This window comes from Chiloscyllium punctatum, chromosome 44 (assembly GCF_047496795.1).
Source record: "Chiloscyllium punctatum isolate Juve2018m chromosome 44, sChiPun1.3, whole genome shotgun sequence".
NCBI classification, from domain to species: domain Eukaryota; kingdom Metazoa; phylum Chordata; class Chondrichthyes; order Orectolobiformes; family Hemiscylliidae; genus Chiloscyllium; species Chiloscyllium punctatum.
Genome location: NC_092782.1, coordinates 42,631,451 through 42,658,086, shown reverse-complemented (window position 1 = coordinate 42,658,086; position 26,636 = coordinate 42,631,451). Strand labels below are relative to the sequence as shown.

The 26,636-nt window shown below is 43.0% G+C and overlaps 1 pseudogene; it reads left to right on the top strand.

Annotated features, from left to right (window-relative positions):
* LOC140466649 (C-type lectin-like) overlaps positions 1–26,636 on the top strand; it is a 46,909-nt pseudogene that overhangs the window by 496 nt on the left and 19,777 nt on the right.

The following is a 26,636-nucleotide window of genomic DNA, read 5'->3' as shown; positions in this document are numbered from 1 at the left end:
CATGAAGGAACTGAAGGAATTAGGGAATTGTGGGAAATGGGACAGTTGAAGGGAGTCACTGTTGAGTGAGCTCTCATTTTGGGAAGAAACAGGAGAGATATCAGAAACACTGGCATTGACCATGGCATCAACAGAACAGGACAGACAGAGAGACCAAATGGAACAGACTCCGTACGGAATGTGCCATGGGAATAAGTGTAATGATGGCATCAGTGGGAGCTGGGGCATTTATCCAGTTCTGTCATTGACAGTGTCACCTCAGAAATAGAAATGTTGAGGAAGGGGAGAGCCTCAGATGAACCATGAGGGCAAATGATGGGTGAAAGTTTAGAGTAAAGTTGATGATATTTTAGGTGGGTTTATAAAATATCAGCTCATCACTAATGAATCAATTAAGGAATTCATGAGAATGGCCTCCTCCAGAGTGTTGAGAATGTGAACCTTGCCATTACTCGGTGTACCAGAGGCAGACTGTACAGCCCCATTGGGGGGAATGTAGACAAGCTGAAGGGAATGAAGTGATTTGGTGGTAGTGTTGGAGGAAGTGATCAGAATGGTAGGAGACCCCTGTAGGAAATAAACACTGTCTTTGACCAACTGGACTGAGCAAAAACAATGACTGCAGATACTGGAAACCAGATTCTGGATTAGTGGTACTGGAAGAGCACAGCAGTTCAGGCAGCATCCAAGGAGCTTCGAAATCGACGTTTCGGGCAAAAGCCCTTCATCAGGAAAGGCTTTTTGCCCGAAACGTCGATTTCGAAGCACCTTGGATGCTGCCTGAACTGCTGTGCTCTTCCAGCACCACTAATCCAGGAACTGGACCGAGCAGCTTGTTTCTGTGCTGCACTTTCTCTGTATTTCCACATAAACAAACATAGTATGTGTGAAGGTTATTGCAGTCAGGTGGGAAGTCTCACTCTGAGCAGGCCCCATTAACCATGTGCTCACCAGTTTCTAGCCTCATGAAGGGGAAATGAACTGTGGATGATGTAATTATTGCGAATGATTGTAATTTGCAGCTGATGAACTAACTACGTAGAATTCAACACATTCGGATCAGAACCTTGAGAAATTTAGTCCCCTGGCCAAAGGGAATTGTCCTGGTGGCTTCATTTATTTTGGTTGTTGCTACAAGTTTGTTCCTAAGAAAATGTCTTGGATTGATGCTGAGGGTAAGTCCTTGGAATCTCCATTGTAAGGTATTGGGTTTGTTCCTCAGTGTTTCTGAAATGACTGAACACAGAATGAAAGAAGCTTCTTGTATATTCCTGGATATTTCTGAATCCGTGTTACGTTACCTGGGTAACGTGAACTCCATAATATTCTAAATTAAATGGTGAGGGCAAGGAGTTGTCACATTGAATCTGCCACATATGTGGGGTCCCTTAACAAAATAATTTTGCCATATGTTTTGTATGAACCAAGTTTTAAGATCATCCTGTAACAATTTTAATTTAAGAATTTTCTTTTTTGGATACTTCATATCAAAATGATTTTCTGTATTCCAATCGAATATACTGTGCCTTTACACATGTATTGTTGTAGTGATGCTCATTAAAGTTCAATGTTCAGAATCTTTGTGATTACAATCTTTTCTGCTGTGACAGGTGTTTCTTCAATGTGAATTAGCTTTAATGTGATTGAAGAATTTAGACCGTTATTTGTAGAATGTGAACTTTCCTTCCCTGTATTGGCTATAACACGATCCCGGTCCCATCAGTTTAAATATTGCGGCTGTTGCACGATTTTCTTACAACGTGAGAATGGAACCACCGTGTTATATCAGAACCAACTTATATTATGCTCAACTTTGAAGTCAATCCCATACTTTATAGATCATTGCATTCCAGAGACAGAAAGTTGATTCAAGGAACAAAAGGCCTTTCAGTTATGAAGGTAACTCTCACAAAGGAAGTTATTTTGTTATTAAAATGCTGAGAGGAATAGGTATTGCTGGGAAGTCTCCAACCTGCTTGACAGGATTTCCTTAAAACCGTGGAGGATCAGAGGTTGAGGGGTGACACTATAGAGGTTTAAAAAATCATGAGGGACATGGATAGGGTGAATAGACAAGGTCTTTTTCCTTGGGTTGGGGGAGTCCAAAAGGAAAATGCACAGGATTAAGGTGGGAGGAAAAGATTTAAAAAGGACCTAAGAGGTAACATTTTTCCACAGAGCATTGTGTGTGTATAGAATGAGCTGCCATAGGAAGTGGTGGCGATGGGTACAATTAGAAGCATCTGGATGGGCATATAAATAGGAAGGGTTCAGAGGGATATGGGCCAAATGCTGACAAATGGGACTCTGTCAGATTGGGATGTCTGCTTGGCACAGGCGAGTTGAACTGAAGGCTCTATTCCCATGCTGTACGACTCTATGACAAGTGGATAAGGCGATAAGGAAGGGTTACAGTCTGCTTACCTTCATCTGTGGGGGCACTGGGGATAAAACTGGGCAAGTCACGTTGCAGCTGAATAAAACTTCAGTTAGGCCTCATTTGAATGATTGTGTGCAGTTCTGGTTGTCACACAATAGGAAGGATGTGGAGGCTTTGAAAAGAGTGCAAAAGAAGTTTATCAGGATGTTGCTGCATTAGAATGTATTAGCTGTAAGGAGAGATAAGACAAACTTGGATTGTTTTCAGGAGAGCATCAGAGGCTGAGAGCTGATGTCACAAAAGTATCTAAAATTATGAGAGGATTGGATAGGGAGGATAGTTGGAATCTTTCTCCAAGGGTTCAAAGGTCAAGTACTGGGTGGGGTGAGGTGGGAAAGTTTCAAAGATATTGCAATCTTTTTTATACAAAAGAAAGTGGACATCTGATACATGTTAGAGCTATTTAGATAGACACATGACCAGGCAGAGAATAGAGGAAACCTCCTAAATGCAGGCAGATGGGAGGAGTCTAGAATGACATCATGGTCATCACAGAAATGATGGGCTGAAGGGCCATTTCCTGTGTTATATTGTTCTGTTCTATGTTTGGATTTGTATTTGAATGTTGTACCTTCCACTGGAGCTGTAGCAGGTAAATGAAGTGGGAGAATGTATTTAGAGCTTTTAGTGGTTCAGATTTTCATGCTATTTTACTTTTAGCATTATTTTTGAAAGTGTTATAAATATGTTAGGTTGAATAATGATCTGAAATAATAAGTCTGTGCATATGCATTGCATTTCCTGTCCACACTTTGAGTTAAATTTTATAATGGGAAAATACTTAGGTATAGGTAAAAGAAAAAATAATGCCTGTACTTATCTCTCCCAGGATAATTAACAAATTCCAGTCGAGCAATCCACAGCAATGGAAAAGGGTATCTCAGGACTCAATTTTAAACTCTCATCCATCATTTTACATTGCATTAATGGGGAGGGGGTGTGGCCTTATTTTTCTCTCTCTCGTCTCAGTCCTGGAATGCACCCGTTCTGGTTGATTCCCCCCTCCTTTCCTGGGGGGAGGCTCCCTGAGACTCCCAACCTGCACTCCAATACTCAGTTTCAGTATAACCCCAGCTCTCAGCGATACCCAAGATCACCAAGCTAGTCTTACCCTGGGATTCCACACACCCCACCCCCAGAACCAATCTTCCTCAGCTCCACCCAGTAAACACTGCTTGTGAGCTTTTCAATCCCAACACTCTCAGCTGAACTGAAGTATTTATGCTCGTGGGCTTGTTCTGAGGCCAGACTCCAGCCCTTATCATGGAATCAGCAACTTTCTCATTCCCCAGGATTTCTCTTGAATCAAACACTGAGCTGCCTGTTAATTCCTGAACTTCTCCCTGAGTTTGGTGGAATAGCACAGAGCGATCCAACTCGTATGGAGTCCCTGACACAGATTCTGTGTATTCAGCTGCCTTCCTGCAGTGCACACAGTTGCAGCATTGCTAAAATAGAGTTGGCTTCAGTTACTGACTGTCTCCCATGTTCCCCATCTTTTCTAACTAACCTTCAAACTCCTTAAGTGACTCTCACATTATTCTGAGTGACTGATTGAAAATCTAGCAACATGCCCCTCTCCTAATACTGGACAAAATTGATGCTCTTAATATTTTGAAACTGTCAATTGTAGTATTCTTAAAACTGAGTGTACCCTGAAAGTTACATTCTCCAGAATTCTGGGTACTAGGACAACTTAAATGGAATAACATGTCATGGATTCTAGCGCAGAATCCTCATTCTCAGGGAATACATTTCCTCCTATTTTCCACATTCATTTTCAATCTGCAGTTACTCCCTCAGGCCGAATCTTACGTTTGTTGGCTAAGGGTCAGTTTCATTGAGTCTCATGGAGGGTTTCTCTCATTGAAGCTGAGTGAGATCTCTTGTCCTGGGACATGGCAGAAAAGGGAAATCTGGCACCTCCCCTTTGCAGACAGGGACCTGGAGTTCCTGTTGGTGGGAAGGTGCAGAGTTGGGATGTTAACCACCCCCAGCACTGGCAGTGGGAACTATGATACCGGACCCTGCCAGCCCACTCCAATGTTGCCAGCCAGGTCAGTGGACTCTATGCCATCTGGAGGAATGCCCAGCAGTGTAGGAGAGAGGACTATGGTCTCCTCCACCCTGCCAGGGTAAGTGACACCATCTTCTCTCATATACCTCACACATTCTCAACCCATGTATCCACCTCCCACCAAGGCTCATGCTCTCACTGTAACATCAGAGATCAAAGAACAAAACAGCACAGGAACAGGTCCTTTGGCCCTTCAAGCCTGTGCTGGCACATTTTGCCCTTCCGTACCAACACTGCCCTCACTAACAGGATCTGTATCCCTCTATTCCCTTCCTGTTCATGGATCCATCCAGGTGTTTCTTGAATACAGCTATTGTGTCTGCTTCCACCACCTCCTCTGGCAATGTAAGCCATGCACTCACTACTCTTGGTGTGAAAAACCTGCCTCACACATCTCTTTTAAACTTCCCTACCCCCCTGCACCTTGAACCTGTGTCATCCAGTAACTGACCCCTTCACCCTGGGAAAAAGCTTCATACTTTCCACTCTATCCACGTCGTTAACAATCTTATAAACTTTTATCAGGTCACCCCTTAACCTCCTGTATTCGAGTGAAAACAAACCCAGTCGATCCAACTTTTCTTCATCGCTAAAATCCCCCATACCAGGCAACATCTTGGTAAACCTTTTCTGTACCCTCTCCAAAGCATCCACTTCCTTCTGGTAGTGTGGTGACCAGAACTGTCCGCAATATTCCAAGTGTGGCCTAAGTAAAGTTCTATAAAGCTGCAGCATAACTTGTCTATCCTTATACCCAATGAAGGCATGCATGGCATAAGCCTTTCTTCCTAACTTATCTTCCTACGTTGCCACCTTCAGTGATCTGTGTTCCTGCACACCCAGATCCCTCTGCACATTAATAGTCCCAAAGGTTCTGCCAGTCACTGTTTAATTTCCAACTGCCCTTAGCTTTCCAAAATGCACCATCTCACATTTTTCTGGATTAAACTCCTTCTGCCATTTTTTCTGCCCGTGCCTCCAACTGAGCTATACCCTGCTATATCCTCTGACAGTCCTCCTCACTATCCGCAACTCCACCAATCTTTGTGTGGCCTGCAAATCCACCCGTTAGACCAGCTACATTTTCCTCCAAATAATTTATGTAGATCATGAACAGCAGAGATCCCAGCACTGATCCCTGTCGAACACCAGTAGTCACAGCCTTCCATTCCAAAAATCATCCTTCCACCACTACCCTCTGTCTCCTATGACTAAGCCGGTTCTGTATCCATCTTGCCAGCTCACCCCGGTACCATGTGACTTCAATGTTTGTACCAGTCTGCCATGACAACCATTATCAAAAGCTTTACTGAATTCCTTGTAGACAACATCAACCATGTTTCCCTCATCAGTTATCTTTGTCACCACCTCAAATAATACCTCTTCCTTTTTAACAGTAACTTGGCTGAGAAACTCAACACTCCCTTCCCTGAGATCATCCTCCACCAATTCCTTCTCTTTGGGGAATACTGACACAAAGTATTTATTTCAGACCTGACCTACCTCTTTTGGCTCCACACATAGATTCCTTCCTATGTCCGTGAGTGGGCCAACCCTTTCCCTTGCTACTACCCTCTTGCTTCTTTATGTATGTATTAAAAAGTCTTATGTTCTCCTTTATCCTGTTTGTGAATGACTTTTCATGACTCCTTTTAGCCCTTCTAATTCCTGGTTCAAGTTCTTGCCTATTTTCCTTCTGTACTTCAAGGACTTCATCAGTTCCCATATAAACACTTCCTTTTACTTTTTGACCAAGGTCATAACGTCCCTGGTCATCCAAGGTTCATGTAACGTGCTGTACTTATCCTTTATTCTCCCAGGAATGTGCTACTCCTGAACTCTTATCAACTGACATTTCAAATACTCCCACGTGTCTGATGTACATTTACCCTCAAACAGCTGCCTCCAATCCACATTCTCCGGTTCCTGCCTACTGATGTTGTAGGTCACTTCCCCCAATTTAACAGCTTCACCTGAGGACTGCTGTTATTCCTATCCATGAGTATCTTAAAACACACAGTATTATGTTCACGACTCCCGAAATGCTCCCCCACTGAAACTTCACTCACCTGGCTGGACTATTTCCCAAAACCAGGTCCAGTATCATCCCTTTCCTGGTTGGACTGTTCACAAATTGTGTCAAGAACCTTCCTGAATGGTCCTTACATTGAAATGGCAGAGTACATTCAAAGGCCCAAATGGCCAATCCCTGCATCAATCTTCTCTGTTTATCTATTTCCATCCAATTAGGATCAGTGAGTGAGCACTCAGACAGAGAGCCAACAGACTGAAGATGCAGCCTGGTGCAGTCCAGCAGCTGGTGTGTGTCCCTGAGCACACAATGTCTTTGCTGCAGCGTTACAATGGTAGATGTCAGTGTGTTGCTGAGGTGCAGCATTGAAAGGCAGAAGCACAATGTAAAGGGATTGGAGATGTACCATGAAGGATTTTAAAAGCTGGCACATGTGAGATGCTAGTACCTGTGGCGCTTTGTGTAGTAATGGCTCTTGCAGTCACTACGTTTTCTGGGGGTGGAAGAAGAGACTTTGGGGTTTTACAAAAGATGGACAAGGAAAAGCTGCTTGGATTAGCAGTCAAGTTGGAGCTGCCTCCTTCCATGAGGAAAGGGGAGATAATTACAGCATTAACTCAGCATTTAGATTTGCTGGAAACACCGTCAGAATCTTTGGGGATGGCTAAAATTCAACTGAAAATGAAACAGCTTGAGTTAGAGGCAAAAGACAAGGAATGGGTAAAAGAAATGAAACTGTTTGAATTCTGATTAAAAGCAGAAAGAGGAAAAGAATAAATCACTTTAACAGAACAAAAAGAAGACATGAAGAGAGAGAAAAGGAGAGAGAGGAAGGGAAGAAAGAGAGGGAGTTTGAACTTCATAAATTGGCACTTGGACAGGAATATCAGCTGTAAAGGATGGAGATGAAGGCTGAGGGTCAGTTTAGTCAGGAAGGGCGTGAGGATGACCAAACCCATGATAACCAAAGGCCTGTTGGGGGATGTGATTAAATATATTCAAACATTGCCTAAATTTGATGAGAAGGATTAAAAAGACTTGAGAAGGTGTCTAAATAAATGAAGTGGCCAGTGACCATGTGGGTTTTGTTGATCCAAACAAAACTTGCAGGTAGAGCTCATGAGGGTTTTGTATCATTATCAGGGGCGGTATCTCGGGCATATGAGGAGGTGAAGACAGACACTGTAAGAGCATATAAGCTTGTGTCACAAGCCCACTGACAGCATTTCAGCAATCTAAGGAAAGACCCTGGTGAAACCTACATTGAGTTTGAAAGGATCAAACAAAGTAATTTTCATCGGTGGATCAGTGCATTAGAAATAAAACAAATCTATAACGCTCTTAGAGAGTTGATTATTTTGGACGAGTTCAAAAATTCACTTTCTGAGTTTGTGAGAACTCATGTGGAAGAGCAGAGAGTTAAAACGGCATGATGAGCAGCTGAAATGGCTGATGATTATGAGTTGGTTCATAAATCAACAAAATAGGCAGTACTACAATTCTTGGGATTGAGGGGATTTAATCGGATATCCATACCAAATTTTAGCAGTGTGGTTGCTCCACTCTTGAACTGCTAAAGAAAGTCAAGAAGTTTCAGTGGACAGCAGACTGTCAGAAGGCATTTGTCAGTCTTAAAGCTGTGTTAACCACTGCCCCAGTGTGAGCCGCACCGAATTACACAAAACCATTCAAGATGAGTATCGATGTGAGTGATATGGGTGTTGATGCTGTGCTCTTACAGGAAGACAACGAGAAGATAGGAAGACCTATCGGGTGTTTCTCCAAGCAATTGAACATTCTTCAGCAGAAATATTCAACAGTTGAGAAGGAGACCTTGAGCTTGGTGTTGGCGTAATTACATTTCAATGTTTTTGTTCCCAGTGATGTATCTGAGACAATCATATACACAGACCATAGCCCACTGAAGTTTGTGGAGAAATTTTAGGACAAAAATTCCAGACCGCTTAGATGGAGCTTGTTGTTACAGCCATTCAATTTGAAAATGGTGCATGTGGCAGGGCGGCACAGTGGCACAAGGGTGGCACGGTTGCACAGTGGTTAGCACTGCTGCCTCACAGCGCCAGAGACCCGTGTTCAGTTCCCGCCTCAGGCAACTGTCTGTGTGGAGTTTGCACGTTCTCTCCATATCTGCATGGGTTTCCTCCGGGTGCTCCGGTTTCCTCCCACAGTCCAAAGATGTGCAGGCCAGGTGAATTGGCCATACTAAATTGCCCGTAGTGATAGGTGAAGGGCTAAATGTAGGGTCATAGGTCTGGGTGTGTTGCTCTTCAGAGGGTCGGTGTGGACTTGTTGGGCTGAAGGGCCTGTTTCCACACTGTAAGTAATCTAAAACGTGATTGCTGACTGATTGTCGATACTTGGATGACAAACAGAGGCGTTCAGTGTGTAAGGTATAGGGTTAAAATAGTGCAGAATAAGGGAACTGGTGTTGCTTCTGCAAAAGCTTACATTATAAAATTAGGCTGCACATGCCAATACTGAACAGTGAGAAGCTGTTATCTATGACTAATAGAATTATTTATGACTAATAGGGCAGAGTGACCATGTAGCGGGATGTACCAGTAACAGGAGAATAGTGTGCCAGTCTCAGGAGGGATGTGGCCAACGGATGGAATTTAGTTTGGCAGGATGATCGCATGAAGACAGCAAACTATGCCAGGATAGTGACTTATAAGGAACGAGATAAATAAGAGTAAGGGGCGACAGGCTTAGAGTAATGGGAGAAGTAAACAGAGGTGGAGAGAAACTAGACAAAGGTGGAGTGAAGCTAGAGCTTGTGATAGGCTACGCGCGACAGCAAAGTAACCAATGGGGTGAAAGGGGAGGACCGAGAGACGCAGCTGAACAGCATAAATCAGAATGTAACCCTCAGATCGAGGTGCTTACTCATTAGCAAATACATATCAATAAAATTCGCTGCTTCAGAATTTGACTCGGACTGAAATTTATTAATATGTGAGTTTTGTTTCTCACAAGTGGCAGGACTGAAACAGAATATAGTCGTGCATGTTTATAATCAATGTAACGTATCTGTGCATTGTAGTGTACTAACAATTTAAGATTAAGTGATTTTAAAATGGATCCATCTTTGGATATTGATGGATTTTTTTTAAAGTGGGGAGGTGTGATGGTACTGCTCCCTTAACATGGTTATGTTGTCCTTGGTTTATTTCAAAAGGGGTCATAAAGGCAGAGGTTCCGATATCCCTGGAAATATCTACTTGAGAAGGCTTTTAAGTATTTCTTTGAAAACACTTGCACAATGAAAGGGGAGTGGCCAGTTCTCCCAGTTCAGGGTCTGGTTTGGTTTGGTTTGAGCAAGCTGTCAGTCTGAAGCTGCTGGTCAAAGAAACAGCTCCATGCTGACCCTCTCTCTCTCTGTCATCTCTCTCCTGTTGGAACCTGTGTTTGACTTACCTGTTTTATCAATGGGGTTTTAAGGGATATTGCAAATATTTGGAACAACATTATTAAGTTGCCATAGAGCCGATTGGGTTTTCGGATAGGTTAAGTTATTCAAAATGTGGTTCTTTTTTGTTCATGTTTCATTCAGTCGTCTGTAAATAAATTCTGCTTTGTTTAAAACTGAGTGGTTGGGCCAGCTGCATCACTCCTGGAATATCCACATAGACCTGCCTAAAACAACCAACAACTTTAGGGTCTGGACTTCCTGTGTGAAATGTTTTGAGGGGGCCTGGCCTGGTCCATAACACAGGCAGCTTACCACAACCCAGTGAGAATCTCACTTCATTGCTGAGAAATTTGTTTAAAGTTGCAGAGAGTTGTTCCTGATATCGAGATAGGCCTTGCTGGACCTCTCACATGTTTCTGCCACATTTCTCACCATATCCCATGTGGGTCAGGCCCTGACAAGATTCTGCCCTTCTCCATCATCCATTGTCTGTACATTTGAGCTTGAACCAGAATCACTCATTGTGTAACTTTACAATTCCCACAGCAACAACCTGTTAAATTCCGGAGAACATATCAGTGAGTCACATGATCTCCTGAGAATACGATCTAAAGTTGACAAGCATCGATGTGGTCTGTCATTGTGAGAAATTTGTTGCTGTCAATGTGGTCACTGCACAGTGACATGGACTGCAGTGACTGTCCACATCTGGATTGACAGCTGTGTGTGGATAAAACTTGGAGAGAACAGGAAACACAACGTCACCCACAGAGCGTTCGAGCACAAGCCCAGCCCAATATCAGCTGTTACACAGAAGCTGCTGACATTTCTATCTGATGGGTTGAAGCCACAATGAGATTGGTCCCAAATCCTCAGCCTCAGTGTGGCACAATTCACTGAAGTTTGGAGTCAGCCCATATCAGGTCCTTGTGGACACGCAATCATGGGGTTGTAGTTTTATTGTCTGGAAAGAGTTTCTATTTAGAGCCTGGTCAATTTTCTCATTCCAATAGGTTTTGTAAAAATGTTAACAAGTGACAAATTGCCTTTGTTATTTACTCTGAAGCTGCATTGCCAACACCTGGCTCCAGGCGGCCATCTTGCTTCCCTGCACTGGATGGAGCAGAATAATGTTCTTGCAGGAGTGATACATAATTCCCAAAATAATGATGACCCAACTTGGATCGGTTTGAGTGACATCCACAAGGTAATGTTGCTCCTGTTATTGCATCACATTATTAAGGTGAGAAAGTTACATATTTTTACATGATTTAATTTTACTTCCACAGGAGGGGACTTTCCTATGGAGCAATGGATCTGTGTCAGATTTTATGTTTTGGGCTGAAGGTGAACCCAATGATAAAGATCAAAGTGAGGACTGTGTGCACGCTTTCTTAAGTAAGTCAATAAATTCCAGTGTGATAGAAAGGGTGGCCTCCAGGAAAATATTTCCTGGAAAACAGTTCATTGGATTAGATTTTGACAGGGCTCTACTTCTGTTGCTTGACAGTCACTTTGCAAGTAAAACTGTTAAAAGGAGGAGAGTAATGGGCCTTGTGATTTGGAGAACAGAACATACTCTGGGAGTAACATTAACATTTTCTCCTTCTGCTCAATTGTCTGTCTCTGTGAGTTCCACAGTGACATGGTTATACCAGCACCAGCCTTGGAACTGGTGCACATTTAATGAGCTGATCCTGACACATACCAGGCTGCAGCCGTGCTCCCAGTGAGCAGTACACAACATTCGGAGGAACAGTATCAATTATCCCAGATCCAGCCCTCACTTTATTAATGCATCAAACAACCCTCCCTCTCTCCACAGGCATTTGTTGACTCCCCGATTTAAAGTTATATAATCCAGACAGATTATTCTAAACTAAAATCCCATGGACTACTCCAATTATCTGAAGTCTTTGGCGCGGTGACAGACTGTTTAACCTTGTGGTAGTCTTTGCTGTCCACATACACAGGAGAATCCAGAGTAAAATTAGGAAGTCTCCCAGGATATTTACAAACTCTACACCTTGACGTCTTTTATTCCTACCTATCCTGGTCTGTCTGGTTTACTCTGTATATCTCCAATGAGATAGACTTAATTGCCCTTTATTGAAGAAAGGTCCATGACAAGTCAAAGCAAGAATAGGATTACTTCACAAGCTGACCCTTGTACTTCGGATCACAAGTGACCCAGATAACATGGACCTGTCCAAGGATCAGACTGTAACATGTGATCAGCCTGCTCCATCTCAGCCTGCTCCAGCCGGTGATCAGACAACTCCTGTTCCTGAGCAAGATCGCTATCGCCCTGGGGCTCATTCCCTTATACTCCATTTCCTTGTCAGCAGCCAGTGAGATCAAACCTTGACACTGTCCTGTCTTCAGTGATTGATCAGATTGACCATGGGCAAACATCACAACAGTGTCATCTGACACAGTCTGTTCATCTTCCACTCAGTAAGATAATTGCTTGTTTTCTCTGGAAAGTTGAACATTACTGAACTTTGACCTCAGGCCAGTCTATTCAGGTTTTTCATACAAGATATTTCCTTGCAGCATTGATTTCATTGAATGAACCATCTGACATTTAAACAGCATAACCTTGTGGCTTATTGACAAAAGGTGACCACACCTCCCGTGCACTCTGAGATAACTCCACAGAGGCTGGTATCCCCATCACCAAGTCACCTATTATTTCCAGCTGGAGAGACCTTGATATTGATCCAGCTCCCTCAAAGCCAGCTCTCAGAGTGTACAGGACATCGGACACTCCTGTTCTTACCTGTCAGCCAGGGCTCCCTGATTGATCCAAGAACATGGAATATAAAACAATGCAGCACAGTACAGGCCCTTCGGCCCTCAACAATGTGCAGGCCTTTATCCTTCTCTAAAATCAGACTAGCCGACATGCCCTTCATTGTGTTATCATTCATATTGAGAGTGTGGTGCTGCCAAAGCACAGCAGGTCAGGCAGCATCCGAGGAGCAGGACATTTGACGTTTCGGGCAAAACCCCTTTGCTTAAGTGTCCCTAATGTATCTGACTCTACTTCCACTGCTGGCAGTGTATTCCATGCACTCACCACTCTCTGTGTAAAGAATCTACCTCTGATAACTCTCCTAAACCTCCCTCCAATTGCCTTAAGATTATGCCCCTCATGTTAGACATTTCCACCATGGGAAAAAGTCTCTGGCTATCCACTCTATCTATACCTCTCAATATCTTGTACACCTCTATCATGTCACCTCTCATCCTTCTTCACTCCAATGAGAAAAACCCTAACTCCCTCAACATTCCTTCATAAGACATGCCCTCCAGTCCAGGCAGCATCCTGGTAAATCTCCTCAGCACCCTCTCTAAAGCTTCCACATCTTTCCTATAATGAGGCGACAAGAACTGAACACAGTATTCCAGGTGCGTTCGAACTAGGGCTCATTAGAGCTGCAGCATAACCTCACGGCTCTTCAACTCAATCCCCCTGCGAATGAAAGCAACACACCGCACGCCTTCTTAACAACCCTATCAACTTCGATGGCAACTTTGAGGGATCTATGGACATGGACCCCAGGATCCCTCTGTTCCTCCACACTGCCAAGAATCCTGCCTTTAACTCCGTATTCAGCTTTCAAATTTGACATTCCAAAATGAATCACTTCACACTTTTCCAGTTTGAACTCCATCTGCCACTTCTCAGCCCAGTTCTGCACCCTGTCAATGTCCCATTGCAACCTACAACAGCCCTCCACACTATCCACCACTCTGCCAACATTCATGTCATCGGTAAACTTACAAACCCAACCTTCCAGTTCCTCATCCAAGTCATTTTAAAAATTACAAACAGCAGTGATCCCAGAACCAATCCCTGTGGAACACCACCGGTCACTGAGCTCCAGGCTGAATACATTCCATCTACCACCACCCTCTATCTTTTATAGCCAGCCAATTCGGTATCCAGACAGCTAGATTTCCCTATATCCCATGTCTCCTTACTTTATGAATGAGCCTACCATGGGTAACTTTATCAAACACCTTGCTAAAATCCATGTACACCACATCCACTGCTCTACCTTCATCAACATGTTCTGTCACATCCTCAAAGAATTCAGTAAGGTTTGTGAGGCATTACCTGCCCCTCACAAAGCCATGCTGACTATCTCTAATCAAACTATGGGTTTCCAAGTAATCATAAGTCCTCTCCCTCAGAATTCTCTCCAATTCTTTGCCCACCACTGATGTAAGTCTGACTGGTCTGTAATTCTCAGGGATATCCCTATTCTCTTTCTTGAACAAGGGAATACCTGTTGCCACCTTCCAATTATCTGGTACTACAGTGGATAGTAAGGAAGCAAAGATCATTGCCAAAGGTGCAGCAATCTCTTCCCTCGCTTGTTATAGTAACCCAGGGTATATCCTGTCTGACCCAGGGGACTTAACTATTCTTACGATTTTTGAAAATTTCAGCACATCCTCCTTCATAACGTCAACATGTTCTACCATATCAGTCTGTTTCATGCTATCCTCAGAAACGTCAAGGTCCCTCTCAGTAGGGAATATTAATGCCAAGCATTCATTAAGGACCTTCTCCACTTCCTCCAACTCCAGGTGCAAGTTCCCTCCACGATCACTGATCAGCCCTACCCTCACTCTGGCAATTCCTCTTATTCCTCATGTAAGGGTAGATTGCCTGCGGGTTTTCCTTAATCCTAACTGCTAAAGCTTTTTCATGCCCCCTTCTAGCTCTAAACCCATTCTTCAGTCCCCTCCTAGTTACCTTGTAACCCTCCAAAACCCTATCTGATCCTTGCCTCTTCAACCGTAAGGAAGCTTCCTTTTTCCTCTTGACTAGATGTTCCAATCCCTTGTTACCCAAGGTTCCTTCACCCAACCATCCCTTCCTTGCCTCAGTGGGACAACCCTGTCCAGCACTATCAGCAGGTGCTTCCGAAACAACCTCCACATTTCTGTCGTGCATTTCCCTGAGAACATCTGATCCAGAATAACAGCCCAATCAGTGAACTCTTATTCTATGAGGTCCACCTGGCTGACATCGTTACAATCACAACCCACTGTGTCTGTTTTAAATCAGAACTTCAGCCAGATACAGTAACAACCCTCACAATATTTAATCCAAACACTCATCCCTTCAGAGAATAGTGAAACCATCATCAAACCAATTGATCTTTCAATAGAACAAGTTTCATATTTTTTTTCCCTCATTGTGGCTGACCCAGCAAATTTAAGGTTACGACAAATATCCTAAATAAGGCAACAGGGAAAAAGACAAGATCATTGGTGCTCCCAAAAACACAGATGGAATCAATCACACAAATAGTTGTTCGATTTAATAATGCTTTTCTTTCCTCCAGACAATTCACTTTATTGGAACAATGAATCTTGTCATTTGAAACAGTTTTTCCTTTACTCCTACAAACTGCCGCCTCCCTGCTGCGAGTGAAAGAATCTATCGCTGGTCCCTGGATCCTGTCTGGGATATGGATGTAGTGCCTCAATCTGCTTGTAGTTGCGATCACAGCCAATGATGACTGTACTGACTTAGTTTCTCAGCCAAGAATAAAAATTGCATCCTGAGTTGTGTGTTTGTTACTGTGAGTCTAGTTTATAGCAGCCTTCCTGTCCCACTGATGCTTTCTACCCATCTGTCCTTTCAATCCTATACTGGGGAGGTGAAAGCAGAACAGGGACATGGATAGTTTTATAATCCATTTCCACAATGTGAGTATTACTGCAGGGTCCAACTCTATTCCCCTTTCGGAAGGTGTTGGCTGTGAGCTTCCTTCTTGAATTAGTGCAGTGTGACTGGAACAGGTACACCCCATCTTGACAGGGAGGGTGTTCTAGGATTTAGATACAGTGACAGTGAAGGAATAACATTCGTTCCAGGTCAGGATGGAGTGTGCCTTGGAGGGGGACCTGCAGTTTGTGGTGTTCTAATGGCCTTGAAGGTCTGGTTCATACAGCTCACTGATTAGGAAAGTGTAGTCAAAGGAGCTGTGGCCAGTAGCTGAAGGCCATCTTGGAGATGGTACACACTGTTACCAGGGGGTGCTGTTGGTGGAGAGAGTGCCAAGCAAGCAGCATGTCTTGTCCTGGGTGGTGTTGAACTTGTTGAGACAATTATAGAACATAGAACATTACAGCGCAGTACAGGCCCTTCGGCCCGTGATGTTGTGCTGACCTGTGGAACTGATCTAAAGCCTATCTATCCAACACTATTCCATTTTCATCCATGTGTCTATCCAATGACCATTTAAATGCCCTTAAAGTTGCCGACTACTCTGAGTAAAGACATTACTTCTTACATCTGTCCTGTATCTATCACCCCTCAATTTAAAGCAATGTTCCCTCATGCTAGCCATCACCATCCAACGAAAAAGGGTCTCACTGTCTACCCTATCTAACCCTCTGATTATCTTATATATCTCAATTAAGTCACTTCTCAACCTTCTTCTCTCTAACGAAAACAGCCTTAAGTCCCTCAGCCTTTCCTCATAAGACCTTCCCTCCATACCAGGCAACATCCTAGTAAATCTCCTCTGAACCCTTTCCAATGCTTCCACATCCTTCCTATAATGCGGTGACCAGAATTGTACACAATACTCCAAGTGCGACCACATCAGAGTTTTGAACAGTTGCAGCATGACCTGCACTGACCACAACCATTTCCCTTTGTCAAGACTAGAGTGGGCGGCACAGTGGTTAGCACTGCTACGTCACACCGCCAGAGACCCAGGTTCAATTCCTGCCTCAGGCGACTGACTGTGTGGAGTTTGCACATTCTCCCTGTGTCTGTGTGGGTTTGCTCTGGTTTCCTCCCACAGCCCAAAAAAAAATGTGCAGGTTCGGTGAATTGGCCATGCTAAGTTGCCTGTAGTGTTATGGGTCTGGGTGGGTGATGGGTCAGTGTGGACTTGTTGGTCCTGTTTCCACACTGTAAGTAATCTAATCTAAAAAAAAATACAGCATCCAATCGACATTTTGGGCAAAACCCTTCGTCAGGCTGCTGCCTGAACTGCTGTGCTTTTCCAGCACCACTCTAATCTTGACTGTGATCTCCAGCATCTGCAGTCCTCACCTTTCCCATAGTGTCAGGAATGGCTCCAACCAGTGGAGAATGTTGCCAATGACTTTTTTTTAAATTCAAAAATATACTTTATTCATAAAATTATTTGGATCTCTATACAATTGGTCATGCCGTTCTTCTGCACACATTACATATTACTATTGACTTCAATGTCGCTGGAGCTGGATGGACCCACACTGCCTTGGGGTCAGGGGCAGTTACTGTCACCTCATTCCTGGAATTCAGCCTTTTTATCCAGGTTTGGAACAGGGCTGGAATGAGGGGCTGGTGCTTCTGCCATTATCAGGTGGAAATATAATTGGTGTTATTTTTAATAATTTAAAAGAATATCAGTTTAATATCAAGCATATGATGCATGTTGCTCATCTAACATACTAACCAAAAAGCTTTTGATTTTCAAAATTCAACTTTAACAACATGTAGAATGTGCACCATCATCTCTCCAGGTCTGGCATTAACCCTGACACTGAGTGTGAGTCAGTGGGCTTCAAGAATTCCAGAATTAAATACTCAGGTCCGATCACAGTTAGACTTTAACATTGTGAGTTTTAATGGAACTTTATGTCATTACATTAGTTCAATTTGTTAAGCTTGACTAATTGTTTCAAATTAATCCCTTCAAATAACACAATTTATATATTCTAGATTTGTCAGCAAGGCAAGGACATTGAGTAAATGACTAAAATCAGATTTTGTTAAATATAGTTAAATAAGACACTCATCCAAAAGCCAAAAACAATTTCAGTCACGACTACAAGAGACAGAAGTTCTAATTGTAAGAAATACAAGATCGGCTTCAAACTGAACCCAGACCCTGTCACATGGACAACTTCTTTCCTCAAAGTGAAACATCTCTGACCAGGACCAGGGTCAGAGTCAGAAATCACAGGGACCAGCGCTGACCCAACACCCCCACACCCTGCCACGACTGCCACACCTTGCCCTGACACCCACACCCTGCCCCTGAACCCTACGCCATGCCCCCGACCCCCACACCCCACCCCTGACTCCTACACTCTGCCCCCAATCCCCTCACCCTACACCCGACCCCCAGACCCTGCCCCCGACCCACACACCCTACCCCGACCCCCACACCCTGCCCCCGACCACACACCCTGCTCCCGACCCCCACACCCTGCCCCCAACCACACACCCTGCTCCCAACCCCCACACCCTGCTCCTGACCCCCACACCCTGCCCTCGACCCCCACACCCTGCCCCGACCCCCATACCCTGCCCCCGAACCCACATCCAGCCCCTGAACCGACACCCTACTCCTGACCCCCACACCCTGCTCCTGACCCCCAAAACCCGGCCCCCGGCCCGACACCCTGTTCTGACCCCCACACCCAGCCCTGACCCCCACACCCTGCCCCCTGACCCCCACACCTTGCTCCTGACACCCACACCCTGCCCCTGACTCCCACACACTGCCCCCGATCACCACACCCTGCTCCCGACCTGACACCCTGCCTTGACCCCCACACCCTGCCCCGGACCACCACACCCTGCTCCTGACCCCACACTCTGCTCCTGACCCCCCCATACCCTGCCCCCAACCCCCACACCCTGCCCCCGACCCCGACCCCCACACCCTGTTCTTGACCCCCACACCCTGCACCAGTACAACGAGTGAATCTGAGATGTACCCCTTTCAGTAGTGGATGCTTAAATCCTTTGGCGCCTCCACAGTTACTCATTATTTTGACAAGAATTAAGATTTTTTTAAATGTCCAAATTGAATGGCCTCAATCTTCTGATTTTTCCCAACGATTTCCCTAACTTCCTGTTCCCCATTTTTAACATTTATTAGCCCTCCTAACTTGTTGTCAGAACAAACTTGGACACAAAACATTCTGTTGCGTCAACAGCAGGTTGTCAAATGTACAGACTGAAGAAAAAGTCCTTGGACAGCGTTACTCAGATCTCATCCCTTTTTCTCATCAAACATTACCTATAGTTTAATGCAAAAACCATGAGGAATTTTTATTATTGCTTTTTGACATCAAGTACTTCTGTCCTGGAAGAGAAAGGCAATCTCTTACAAACAAATACTGACAAAATTTGAAGAATTGGGTCATAATGATTGCAGTTGAAGTCCACACTGGCAAAATCTGAAAACATGGTTATTTTAAAATGCCATCTGGAATTATGAGGAAAAAATTCATTACTCCTAAATATTGTTTGAATGATTATTGGTTGCTTGGAGATCATATACTGTTAATTGCAGGTGGTGTAACTCGGATCAGTGTTTAATATGAAGGTGAAAAAAATCCAAGTTCAATGTTTCATTTTGTCACATTTACAAAGTAAGTGTGTTATTGTAGTAAACTCAAATCTGAAAATTACAAAGGAGCAAAGGATAATATGTAATTAATACAATGAATAAGAGACAGGGGAGTTGAGGACGCATTCAAGAATGTAAATTTAAACAAGTTAACATATGGAACAATACCACCAACATTGCTTAAGTTATACTATGAATAGAGTGAAAAATCAAGATACAAGTTCAAAAATCTACATGAGCATATTAAATAAACATCAAATCTTATTTGATTTGAAATTTTAAACATATTTTAAAAAGTAATTCACGAAAAGAATAAGGGAACATCTGGCAGAATTCCAGATCTTATGACAACCCAGCAACCTTTACATGCATATGTAAAAATCATGTGACTGATACATTAAATAGCATGAGACTAGTATGAACAATACTGAAAATGTGTTGCTGGAAAAGCGCAGCAGGTCAGGCAGCATCCAAGGAGCAGGAGAATCGACGTTTCGGGCATGAGCCCTTCTTCAGGAATTTCTGAAGAAGGGCTCATGCCCGAAACGTCGATTCTCCTGCTCTTTGGATGCTGCCTGACCTGCTGCGCTTTTCCAGCAACACATTTTCAGCTCTGATCTCCAGCATCTGTGGTCCTCACTTTCTCCTAGTATGAACAATAACCAATTAGTCAATACAATGGAGACAGTGATGGTTATAACTGGAAGAAAAACACTTGTATTGGGGGAAGGTGACTAGAATTTGAATTCAGCAAATTATGGTGACATCAACATTGACAGCTCGCAAATTGTATGCCCTTGCCAGATCAACAAAGTCCTTTACTTTCTCTGGTTTGGGTAATTTTCAATCCAACTCAAAGCATAATTTCTATCCCATGTAATCCTAACTTGTGGATAAATTGCTTCTGTAGTCCAATCTCAAAATCTTTGAAGTTGAGAACTGTATTGCATCGTTAGAATTATGTCAAAAGCAAACATTTTGAAGCTCAAGACCTGCCCCCTCAAATCTTTGCTAATTTGCGCTTATCAAACCACATCTAAGTACTTCACAGACCTCTTGATCAGGATGTCTTACACAAAACTAAATTGATGGAAACATTGTACTGGGTCTGTGGCCATTCTACAGTATGTCATACTGCTCTCTAATTTTGTTTCTCACGTATTTCACTATCTGACAATTGCATTCAGATAATAATAACCAGGATGCAACAGATTTTGATAACTATTTGTAAAGCAATCAAATGGGCCTAACACACTGTCCTTTCTCCCTCCAGCCAGTCATCAGTTTATTGAAAATTACAATTTAATCTTTCAACAGACAAAAGCATTATGATGTAATTATAATCCTTACCAACCTAACCATGTATGTGTGCAGTGATACATCTAAACTGCTTCTTGGTTCTGGTGGCACAGTGTATACAAACAATCTATAGATAACTATCTTTGAAGGGTGCACCACAGTTTTGTAGCTGGCCATACATTTTATTGAAACTTGTTTTCAACAATTTTTCTTAGCCTCGAATGTGGAAAGCACAAATCATTCATATGTCTCAGAGCCAGAACAAGTAACTTCTCATCATACTTCAAGGATTCCGTACAATTGATGAAGGAGCAGTGCTCTGAGGGCTCGTGCTTCCAATTAAACCTGTTGGACAACAACCTGGTATTGTGTGATTTTTAAGTTTGTACACCCCAGTCCTGAAGAAGGGCTCATGCCCGAAACGTCGATTCTCCTGCTCCTTGGATGCTGCCTGACCTGCTGCGCTTTTCCAGCAACACATTTTCAGCTCACACCCCAGTCCAAAACTGGCATCTCCAAATCATCCGTACAACCATTATTCATCAAGTGGGATGGCAGAGTTGAGATTTTTTAGGTTGTTGCCCACAGCATTCTACTATTTTATAATGCAATGCATGATCAGATGCATTCTGTGATGATATGATATTTGAGAGGATTTGTTCCATCCTGTTTCACTTGAAGAGCTGTGTTATCAACCTGGTGCCTGGTATCTGCTCCATGGGATGTAAAGCAAATAGGTTTGTTTTTCTAAAAATTAGAGAAAAGCAGCATGAATGAATGGATTTAGGCTCTCAGTCCCAGGATTTTAGTTCTGCTTTCAGTTGTTGAAGTTGGGGTTTTGGGAGTTGAAGCGGCTAGATTCAGCTGTCTCTCTGCTGCTGAAAAAAAGCTTTAATTCCACCCTGCTGCTAAATTCATTCTTTCAGCTTCTCCTTTCTCCCGGACTAGAGCGAGCAAAGAGAGGGAAAACTTTTACTGAAGTTGCCTTTGCTAAGGGTGTATTTCCGGGAAGCTACTGTATTGGAACAGTTGTTAGGTGGTAGTTCAATAATATGTTCTGTTATTAGGTCTTTTAATAGAGTTAAAGTTAGACCATTTTGTTTTTGTATTTTAACTGTAGTCTAAGAATAAAGTGTGTATTGCTTAAGGTCTAGCAATGCGACCGATTGACTTGTATCTGGAACACCGAGCCTTAGGCTTACCTATAATTAAGATAAAAGTTGGGTCTAGTTCTAAATTTTTATAGATTCCTCATTGGCCAAGAGGAGCAGGAGGGCCCCTCCTTCAAGGATACCTTCAGACCCCCACGTTGTTGATTCCCATATGTTCTGGGTGAGAGCTTGGTAAATATTTTAGATGTAGGATTTAAATATGAGCTTTTTCTTTCAACATCATAAACAATAAATGCATACAGATGAAGACATCACCTCTACCTGGAAACTATTGCAGAGAACAATCCCTTGGTAGTATGTAATCTTCCGTCATTCCCAATTATAATGTAAACATATTACTTACATATTCTGCTTCTGGGTATGATTTGAATAAAAGACACTTAACCTTTCATATGCCATATGCAGATGCCTCCTTGATGATCTCTTGTCTGATTAGGATACCATCTGCATCATCCCACTAAATGCAGTCAGCACTAACCTGCTTCTTTCCAAGCTTTATAGCTGGCGCTAATACAATGAGATGCCTCATGAATCATTGTTTGGTTGCTCAATATCCTTTTCTGTTCCTCACTTCCAACCTGCTCGCACCATATCTGACAGTTGTATCAAGAAGAGGGATTGGTAAATACTGCAGGAGTCTTTTGGATATAGAGTCAGATAAGACTTTTTCGTGTAACCGTAGTCAGGGCTAACTATGGGCAAGAATTCGCCTCTAGAATCAGGCCACTGGAAAGAACAATAACCAAGTAATTCTGTGATCTTACATCACTTCCCAGAAATAATCTAAACTACCTTATTTACATATTCACATTAACCCTTTACACTACAGGTACAGGGAATAAAAGACTTCAATGATGTAACAATAACAGAGATGCTGGGATTGTTCTTCTTCGGGCCAGGGAAGACTACGGTAAGATTTAGGAGCATAGGAGCAAGAGGAAGCCATTTAGCCCCGTGGATGTGAGATCAGTTGTTGTTTTCCAATCTGTGATGGAAAATGTTGTTCAGCAAAAGGTATCAAGGGATATGGAGCAATTAGGCCACAGGCCAGCCATGATCTCGTTGAATGCCAGAACATGTTCTGGCATTCAACGAGATCATGGCTGGCCTGTGGCCTAACTCCACCTATCTGCCTTTGCTCCATATCCCTTGGTACCTTTTGCTGAACAACATTTTCCATCACAGATTGGAAAACAACAACTGATCTCACATCCACTGCCATTAGTGGAAGAGAGTTCCAAACATGAACCCAACCTTGTGTGTTAATGTGCTGTGTAACAGCTCTCCTGAACAGTCTGGTCCAGTGTTTACACTGTCACCCCTAGTTCTAGAATCTCCAAGTAGTGGAAATAGCTTATATTTATCTTCCTGGTCTTTTCCTGTTAATATTTTGAAGACTTCGAACAGAGCACCACTTAACCACTTAACCTTGCAAATTCTAGAGAAAACAGGCAGAAATTTGTACAATCTCTCCTAATAACTGAGCCTCCTAAGTCCACGTAACCTCCTTGTAAACCTACATTGTATTCCCTCCAAGGCCAATGTATCCTGAAGGTGTGGTGCCCAGATCTGCTCACAGGACTTCAAGTGGGGTCTGTTCAGGGTTTTGTCTAAGTGCAGTATACCTAGGCGTAATGGTCAACATTCCATGAGCTTTTTTGATTACTTTCTGCACCTATTCATGGCATTTTAAAGATCTATGCCTTAACCCCCAAGGCTCTTTGGACATCCACTGTGCTTAACTGCATACCATCTAGAAAGTGTCCTCTCTATCATTATTTTCTAAAATTGATAACCTTACACTTGCTGACATTGAATTCCATGTACCACAGTTTGTCAATTGACTTAATCTATCAATATCTCTGTAATGTTGTGTGATTGTTTATTGTCTACAATGCTGCCAGACTTTGTTACCAGTACATCTGGAAGACTTCTATTCATACTTCAGTTGTTAATCGATAATGTGAATAATAGAGGCCTGAATACAGATCCTGTGGGACATCACTGGTCACATCCTGTAAATTGAGGACTTACCCATTATCCAGACTTCCTGACACATGCTACTCAATCAATTTCCCAGCCATATCAGTAATTTGCCCTCAATTATACAATCATAGTCTCATTGAGTCATACAGCACAGAAACACCCCATGTATCCATGCCAATTAAGTTTCCGAAACTAAACCCGTCACACTTGCATGTGTTTGGCCCACATCCTTTCCGATTCATGTAACTATCCAAGTGTCTTTTAAATGTAATTGTACCTGCGTCCACCACTTTCTCTGACAATTCATTCCTTATACAAACCAGTACATGCCCTTATGTAGGACTTTATCAAATCCCTCCTGGAAGTCCATGTAAACAGTTTCTACTGACATTCCCCTTTCTGCTACCCCAGGCATGACCGATATGTTTTGAATCCATGCAATGTGTTCACCCCCTTCCTTTAATTCCACACATATGCCACTCTCGGAGCCATTCCATGGAACCAAAACAGACTTCACCAGACTCATGAACGAGAGGGAAAATAAACCAGAAGGATTGCAGCTGCTGGAAATCAGAAACAAAAACAGAAATTGTGAAAAGTCTCAGCAGGTCTGGCAGCCACTGTGAAGAGGCGATGTAAATACCATCAGTTCTGAAGAAGGGACACTAGACCTGAACTGTTAACTTTGATTTCTCTCCGCACATGCTGCCAGACCGTTGCAGTGCAGTGGTTGTGTCCTACCTCTGACTCAGGAGGCCTGGGCCTACCAACTTACTCACAGGATGTTTAATAACATTTCTGAGCAGGATGGTTAGGAAATATCTACAATTCCGAGACCCTGATGTCTTGAAATGATTTCATGTTCAAACATGGCCATGAGTTTAAACTGATTCAAATGCTTCACAGTTGTGCCCTTTGCCCAGTAACTGTGCAGAGAGTGATTGGTGCAAATGGGTTCCTGTGCATCAGGCACACAGCATGACTAATCCATGCAAACCCTTTCAGCATTTTCTGCCATCCGTCCAGCGGCAACTAGCAGCGAGAGACCATCATCCCGATACCCACATCTACATGGCGCTATCTCTACTAAAGTTGCTGAATTGGAGCACTGTATTGTCTTATGAGGAGGATGATGCTGCAACTGGGCTCTTTCTGTTGGCCATGGATCAGCTCCATTGTTCATGAAGTGTTTCCCTTGGAGGGTCACTGGAGAGTCAAGAAACAAACACAATCTTACTGCAGAGCCTAGTCAATTGGAACTGGAGCACTCCGACATAACTCTGAATATTCTAAATCCATTTGTAATGAGTGGTGTGTGGCAGGTTGTCTTCTCCTGTTCGTTGGACTTAACCAACATTGGCTTTACTAACTGTGAAGATGGGCATCTTGTGACCTGTCAGCGTCTTGCCATCAACCTGGTGCATTGAACCATAATGAAATGAACCATAATTGCACTGAGTCACAATTAAGTGTCATTCTGTTGATTAATATTGGAAAGGCTAAAGTTCCATATTGTAGATGAATAAACAAAAATGAAAGCCTCTCGAATTACGCGGAAGATGACCCTTGGTGGCAGGAAGTAATTGGTAAACATCAATATTCGCAAAATTATTGTTTTTGTTCCTCGAAGATTGCTTCCAGGGGAGTTCCACAGGGCTCAATACTTCGTGCTCTGCAAATTGTGGATACAAATTCAAAGTTTGACTTCAATATAAGATCATCAGTGTGGAAAAAAATGCCACATTCAGAGTCAGAGATGATTCAATATTCTTCATTAAAAACAAGCAGTTCAAACTCTTACTCTCCTTCTTAAAGTCTCACTTTTGAAAGCCCCAAGCTTCTTTCTTTCTCATTCAAGTCTAAAAGTCTCTTTCATTTGTTCTCTCTCTCTTAGATCAGCAAGCAATTTTCTCAAAAAATTCTGAAAAGAGCAAATACACTGGTTTCAAAACATTCTCAGGCTTATCCAGCTGGCATCACTCATGGTCTCATCAGTATCCAGTGGAAAGCACATCCTATCACAAATCATCACAGATAAACAAGTGAGAAGAAAAGTTCAACAGAACAGCTTGAGCCCAATGAACGCTTCAGGCTTGGCAAGGAACATGGTGACATCAAATTTGACAGTATGTTTGAAAGTGAAGAGGGTTGCTGCTATTGCAGGAGGATAACAATGGACTGATCAGCTGGACAGGGATGGAATACAATCCAGAGAAGTGTGAGGTATCATACATCCGTGGAGGTCAAGCGAGACAAAGGAATCCAGAATGACTGGGAGGATACTGAGAGGTAGAGAGGAAGGCTGGGATCTTGAGAGGAACATGCAAAGATCCCTGAAGGTAGCAAGACAGATTGATAAGATAGTTAGGAAGACATAGACAATACTTTCCTTTAGTTGTCAAAGCATAATATGTAATGGGAGCACATGCTGGAGCTATGTGAGGCATTAGTTACACTATATGTTGGAGTACTGTGTACAGTTCTGGTCACCTGATTTCAGAAAGGAAGTAATGTCATAAGAGAAAATACTGAGGAGATTTACAATCAATTTATGAGAATGTTGTTAGGATTGGAAAAAGGCAACTAAAAGCAAGAGTTTGGATTGTTTGAGCTTGATAATGTGTCAATGACTGGGAGCCATTAATGTAAAGTGATTGTTAGAAGGATCAGAGAGGAGAAGAGAAGTCACAAAAGGTCAATGGAGTCGGGATCTTCCTTCTGCAAAGAATATAGCAGGCAGAAACACCCAACTCATTGGGACTGATTGGGTTGAGACAGAGTTGGGAATGTTAACTCCATGTGTTCCAA